The sequence below is a fragment of the Sturnira hondurensis genome, unplaced genomic scaffold (genome assembly GCF_014824575.4).
Source record: "Sturnira hondurensis isolate 20B ecotype Veracruz unplaced genomic scaffold, ASM1482457v3 Scaffold0010428, whole genome shotgun sequence".
Classification (NCBI taxonomy): domain Eukaryota; kingdom Metazoa; phylum Chordata; class Mammalia; order Chiroptera; family Phyllostomidae; genus Sturnira; species Sturnira hondurensis.
Window position 1 is genome coordinate 11,868,891 of NW_028083059.1, and position 6,644 is coordinate 11,875,534.

Here is a 6,644-nt window from a genome sequence, read left to right on the forward strand (position 1 = left end):
ATTGACATGGGTTTATTTCTGTGCTTTCTATCATGTTCCATTGGTCTATGTGTCTCTTCTTATCCCTATATCAGACTGTTTTGATTACAGTGGCTCTGTAGTGAAGTTTGGTATCAGGTATCGTGATCCTTCCAACTTCCCCCCCCCCCTCAGGATCACTGAGGCTATTTGGGGTCATTTATGGTTCCATATAAATTTTTGAAATATTTTTCTATATCTATGAAATATGTCATTGGTATTTTGATAAGGGTTGCATTGAATCTATAAATTGCTCTGGGTAGTATGGACATTTTGATGATGTTAATTCTTCTAATCCATGAGCATAGTATATGCTTCCATTTATTTGTATCTTCCTCAATTTATTTCTACACTAGTCCATAATTTTCCAAGTTATAGGTCTCTTACCTTCTTGGTTAAATTTATTCCTAGGTAGTTTACTTTTCTTGTTGCTGTAGTAAATGTGATATTTTCCCCTAGTTTCTCTCTCTGACAATTCATTGTTAATGTCCCACTACTTTGTCAAATTCATTTATTAGGTTGAGTAGTTTTTTGGTGGAGAATATAGTTTTCTATGTACACTATCATGTCATCTGCAAATGCCAGTTTTACTTCTTCCTCTTCAATTTGGATGTCTTTTATTTATTTTTCTTGTCTGATTTCTGTGGCTAGAACTTCCAGTACTGTATTGAATAAGAGTGGTGAAATTGGGCACACCTGTCTCATTCCTGATGTTAAGGGAAACACTTTAAATTTTTGCTCATTGAATATGATGTTGCCAGTGTTTCTTGTATATGGCCTATATTAGGTTAAGGTATGCTCCCTCTTTTCCTACTGTGTTAAGTGTTTTTATCATAAAAGGAAGCTGGATTTTATCAAGTGCATTTTCAGCATCTATTGATATAATCATGTGATTTTTGTCTTTCATTTTGTTTATTGATTTGCAAATGTTATAACATCCTTGCTTCTTTGGGATAAATACCACTTGATCAAGGTGTATGACCTGTTTAATGTGTTGCTGGATTGTGTTTGCCAATATTTTGTTGAGGGTTTTAGCATCTACCTTTATCAGAGATACTGACCTGTAGTTTCTTTATTGTATCTTTATCTGGTTTTGGAATTAGGATAATACTGGCCTTATAAAAAGAGTATGGAAGTCTTCCCTTTTCTTGACATTTTTGTAATAGTTTGAGGAGGATAGGTGTTAGCTCTTCTTTGAATGTTTGGTAAGATTCTCCTGTGAAGCCATCCCATCCTGGCTTTTGTGTGCTTAGAGTTTTTGATTACTGCTTCAATTTTGCTAGTTGTTATTGGTCTGTTACTTGTGAGGCTTTCTGTTACTTCATGATTCAGTTTCTAGAGATGGCATGTTTCCAGAAATTTATCCATTTCCCCCAGGTCATTAATTTTCTTGGCATATAGATTTATTTTCTTATAATCCTTTGTATTTCTGTGGTATTGATTGTTACTTCTCTTTTACTTCTGATTTTATTTATTTGTGTACTCTCTCTCTTTTTCTTGATGAATCTTTTTAATAGTTTGTCAATTTTTTTATCTGTTCAAAGAACCAGTTCCTGGATCCATTGATCCTTTGAATTTTTTTTTGTTTGTTTCTATGCCATTTACTTCTGCTCTGATCTTGATTATTTCCTTCTACTCACTCTGGGCTTTGTTGTTGTTCCCCTAGTTCTTTTAGATGCAGGGTTAGCTTCTTAATTTGAGATTTTTCCAATGTTCTTTAGGTAGGCAGGTATTGCTATAACCTTCCTTCTCAGGCCTGCGTTCACTATGCCCCACAGGTTTTGGGCTGTTGTGTGTTCATTTTCATTTGTTTCTGGATACTTTTTGACTTCTTTCTTGATTTTGTTAACCCATTAATTATTTAATAACATGTTATTCAGTTTCCATGTGTTTGAATGTTTTGAATGTCTTTTCCTTAAAGTTGTTGGTTAATGTTTTTCCTTAAGGTTGATTTCTAGTTTCAAGATATTGTGATCTGAGAAAATGCTTGATATGATTTCAATTTTCTTGAATTTGTTAAGGCTTGTTTTGTGTATTACTGTGTGGTCTATCTTTGAAAATGATCCACATGCATCTGAAAAGAATGTATACTTTGCTTCTCTGGGGTGAAATATTCTGTAAATATCAATTAAGTCTATTTGATCTAGAGTATAGTTCAATGCCACAATATTCTTGTTGATGTTTTGTTTGGACTATTTATCCATTATTGACAGTAGGGTGTTAAAGTCCCCCACAATGACTGTATTGTTGTCAATCTCCTTTGTAAAATCCTCCAAGATTTTTCTTATGTATATAGGTGCTCCTATTTGGGGTGCATATATGTTTAAAAGGGTTATATCCTCTCGTTGGACAACTTCTTTGAGTATTATGTAGTGACCTTCTCTGACTCTTCATGTGACCTTTGTTTTGAAATCTATTGTGTCTGGTATAAAATAGCTACCCCAGCTTTTTTTTCATGTCCATTTGCTTGGAATATTTTCTTCCATCCTTTCATTTTCAGCCTGAGTAGACCTTTTGTTCTGAGGTGAGTCTTCTGTAGACAGCATATATGCAGTATTTGCTTATCCACTCAGTTACCCTATGCCTTTTTATTAGATCATTTAATCTATTTTCATTTAAGGTTGTATTGATAAGTTCTTGTTTTTGCCATTTTTTCCTTTGTACCTCTGTTCCTCTCTTTCTTTCTCTCAATTTCTTCTTAAAGCAGTCCTTTTAGCATCTCTTGCAATGCTGTTTGGTGAAGATGTACACTTTTAGATTTTTTTTTTTGTCTCAGAAGTTCTTGATTTTTTTCTTACATTTTAAATGTGAGCCGTACTGGATAAATAGTCTTGGTTGCAGGACTCTGTTTTGCATTACTTGGAATATTTCATGCCATTCTCTTCTGGCTTATAGTGATTCTGTTGAGACATCACCTGCTAGGCTTATCTGGGCTCCCTTGTATGTTACTTCTTATTTGTCTCTTGTTGCCTTTAAGATTCTCTCTTTGTCTTTACATTTTGCCGTTTTAATTATGATGTTTCTTGGAGTGAGCATCCTTGGGTTCATCTTGATTGGGATCCTTTGTGCTTCCTGAACTTGCATGACATTTTCCCTTACCAAGTTAGAAAAGTTTTCTGTCAATATTTTTTAAGCAGGTTTTCTATACCTCGATCCTTTTCTTCTACTTCTGGCTTTCCTATGACGTGAATGTTGTTACACTTAATGCTGTCATGAAGCTCCATTAAACTATCCTCTTTCTTTTTGAGTTTTATTTTTTTTATTTTGTTGTTCTGACTGGGTGATTTTTCTATCTTGTCTTCCAGCTTGCTGATTTAGTCCTCTGCCTTGTGTAGCCTGTTTTTAATTCCTTCTAGTGTATTATTCATTTTTTTGGTTCTTATTCACAGTTTTTATGTTTTTTTCCATGCTGATGTAGTTCCCACTAAGTTCTCTGTAGCTCCATAAAGTTCCCAGTAGTTCTCAATGATTTCTTTGAGTATCCTTATAACCATTATTTTGAACTCTATGTATAATAGATTGCTTGCCCCAATTTCATTTAGCTTTTTTGGGGGGGATTCCTTCTTTCTTTTCAATTGTGGGTTGTTTGTCTCTCAATTTTAGGTTACTCTTCTTGTTCATTGTACATATAAGATTGCTCCATTTTGACTCCTTGTCTTTGTGGGGTGGCCTTCTGTGGTAGGAGTTCTGTGGGACTAGTGGTGCAATTTCTTTGATCTCCTGAGCTGGATGATCTAGGGCTACACTTTATTCAAATTATGTGGGCTCTTTTGGTGTACTTGGGCTTTGATTGTGGATGTCTTATTCATTGGTGGGTTCTCCCCTCTGGCTGCCTGACTGAGAGCCACAACTCCCACCACATTTTGTATACTGATATACAGCTGTTTGCAGATCAGAGCAAAACTACCCAGAAAACCAGACCCATGCCAGAAAATACCCTCCTACCATATCGGCAATAACAACAGCACATGAGCAAAGATTAATAAAGTTGGAAAGAGATTAAGACTGTTATAAGGTAGGAGAAAAGACTATGAGGTGACTAAAGGAAAGAAAAATGATTTTGAGAAGGAAGAGGGGGAAGAAATAATAAGTGTATTGACTAGGAATAAAATGTAGAAAGGAGGAAAATAAAATTTAAGATGGAGATAAGAAAGTGAAGGAAGAAGGCAAAACAGAGTAAGACAAGGGAAGGGTACACTGTGATTTGAAGTAAAAATAAAATAAAATATAAAAATATAAATAAAAAGAATTTAAAAAATGACAAAAAATAGCGAATTATTTTAGAATGCAATTGAAGAAAAAGAAAAACTGATAAAAGGCTATGTGAGCAAAAAAAATAACACAAATACTGAAGAAGAATGAGTTGGAATTTGTCTTAGCAGAGTTTGTTTTTTGCCTTCTGTCTCCTCCTTCCGGATCCACCTCTGGCTTTTTATCAGCTCAAGGTTCAGGGGTGGGTCAATCAACTTCCGGCAGCACCACAGTTGCCTCTAGAGGGGACTTCTACTGCAATTGAGAGGGAGGGATCCCTGGGTTTCCCCTGGGAGCTGCTCTTCAGTCTTTTGGGAAAATAATATATAACCATTTATTTGTTCTATGATTAATTGATATTAGAGTTATTATTATATTTTTAGTTTTAGGTACATTTCTTTTGGTGTGTGGGGAAAATTATCTTTAGGGTTTATACCTATTAGTGATATTGTGATGTCATAGGATATATGAAGCTTTGATTTTATTTACTATTCTGTAATTTTTTTCAAAACAGTTATACCAATGACCTCTCATCATCAACAGTGAACAAAAATTCTGATTGTTTTACCCTTACAAACAGGTGATATGAGAAATTTTTTTCATTTTTGTTGGTCTGGCAGAAGTAAAATTGTATCTCGGTCATTTCGCTTTTTCCCTGTTTGTTTCTATTGAATTGAGTACCATTTGGTATGTATCATTTGGTATATTATTCTTTTAAAAAATTGCCTGTAAAATTCTCCTTTTTAATTTTTTAAAATATGTTTATATATATATATATATATATATATATATAGAGAGAGAGAGAGAGAGAGAGAACTTATAATTCTTCTGGATATTTATTTTTTGTAAGTTTTATGTATCGTAAATATTTCTAACGTGTGGACTATCTTTTTATGTTCTTCATGGAATTATTTTGATTAACAAACTTAGATTTATTGTATTCAAATTCATGTCTTCCTCTATAGTTTGTACTTTTTGTGTAGGAAACCTTTCTCTAACCCAAAATTTATAGCTATGGTATATTACCATATTAGTTAGAAAGTTAAGTGATTTTTATACGTACATCCTTAATCCATGAACAGTTTGTATGATGAGGGGTAAGATTTCATTTTATTTGTTATTTACTTTCTGATAATGTCATTATGTAGCAACTTCACTTGTATTAAAGATACTTTGGTATGATATTAAGGTAACTACTCCAGAATTCTTTTGGTTAGAACTTAATATATATATTTTCCCATATCTTGGAAAGTTTCTGTATCTTTATATTGTAGGCATGTTTTAGAACATATTCTGATTTTATGAATTATAGTCTTAAATCCCATATTTTAATAGAAGAAATAACTGATGGATAATTATCATAATTACTGAAGTATTTTTCCATGCCTATCAGTTAATTCTATGCTATGCATTTTATATATTTTTATTTGCCTTATTTTGGTTTAATTGTATTATTATTTTTTAAAATTTTTTAAATGTTTTTTTTAAAGATTTTATTTATTATTTACCTTTAGAGGGGAAGGGAAGGAGAGAGGGCAAGAAATATCAATGTATGGTTGCCTCTGGTGTGTCCCCTGCCAGGAACTGGCCTGCAACCCAGGCATGTGCCCTGACTGGGAATCGAACCACGATCATCTGGCTCACAGGCCCGCGTTCAATCTACTGAGCCACTAATTGTATTATTTTACTTTTTCTCATTTTAATATTATTTCCTCTACTGATTTGGATATTGTATATAGTATTTATATTACTTTAGGAAATATACATCTTAATGTTCAAACTAATTTTAAAAGTTAAATGAATCTTTAAAGTAATCAATTTCCTTTCTCTTCTTTGGAACAATATAACTTGATGACTTTCTTCCTAATGTGTATATTATTCTATTATTTAGCTATTGTGAAATATATATCATATTTGCTTGTGTTTGTCCATACATTATCATTTTCTTTGCTTATCACTTCTTGTGATAAGACTTTTCCCCCCTGGTCATTTTCCTTCTGTTTTAAAGTCAACCTTTAGAATTTTGCTTTAAGTATTGCTGGTATTTCTATCTCTTCTAAAAATATAACTATTTCATCATTGTTTTTACAATAATGCAGTTTCATTGAGAATATATTTTAGGTGGACAGTTATTCTTTTACTCAGCATATTCGAGATACAGTTTTATCATCTTCTGACCTTTATTGTTGTACTTGACAAATCAGCGTTGGTTGTTTGCAAATCATTTGTTTTCTATCTTGATACTTTAAAGATACTATTTTCACTTTTGTTAATAAGCTATTTCATTCATACGTATTTAATATAGGTTTATTTTTATTTATTCTAGTTGAGCTTTTTTTGTACTCTGAATATGAATATTCAAGTTTACCAGCTCT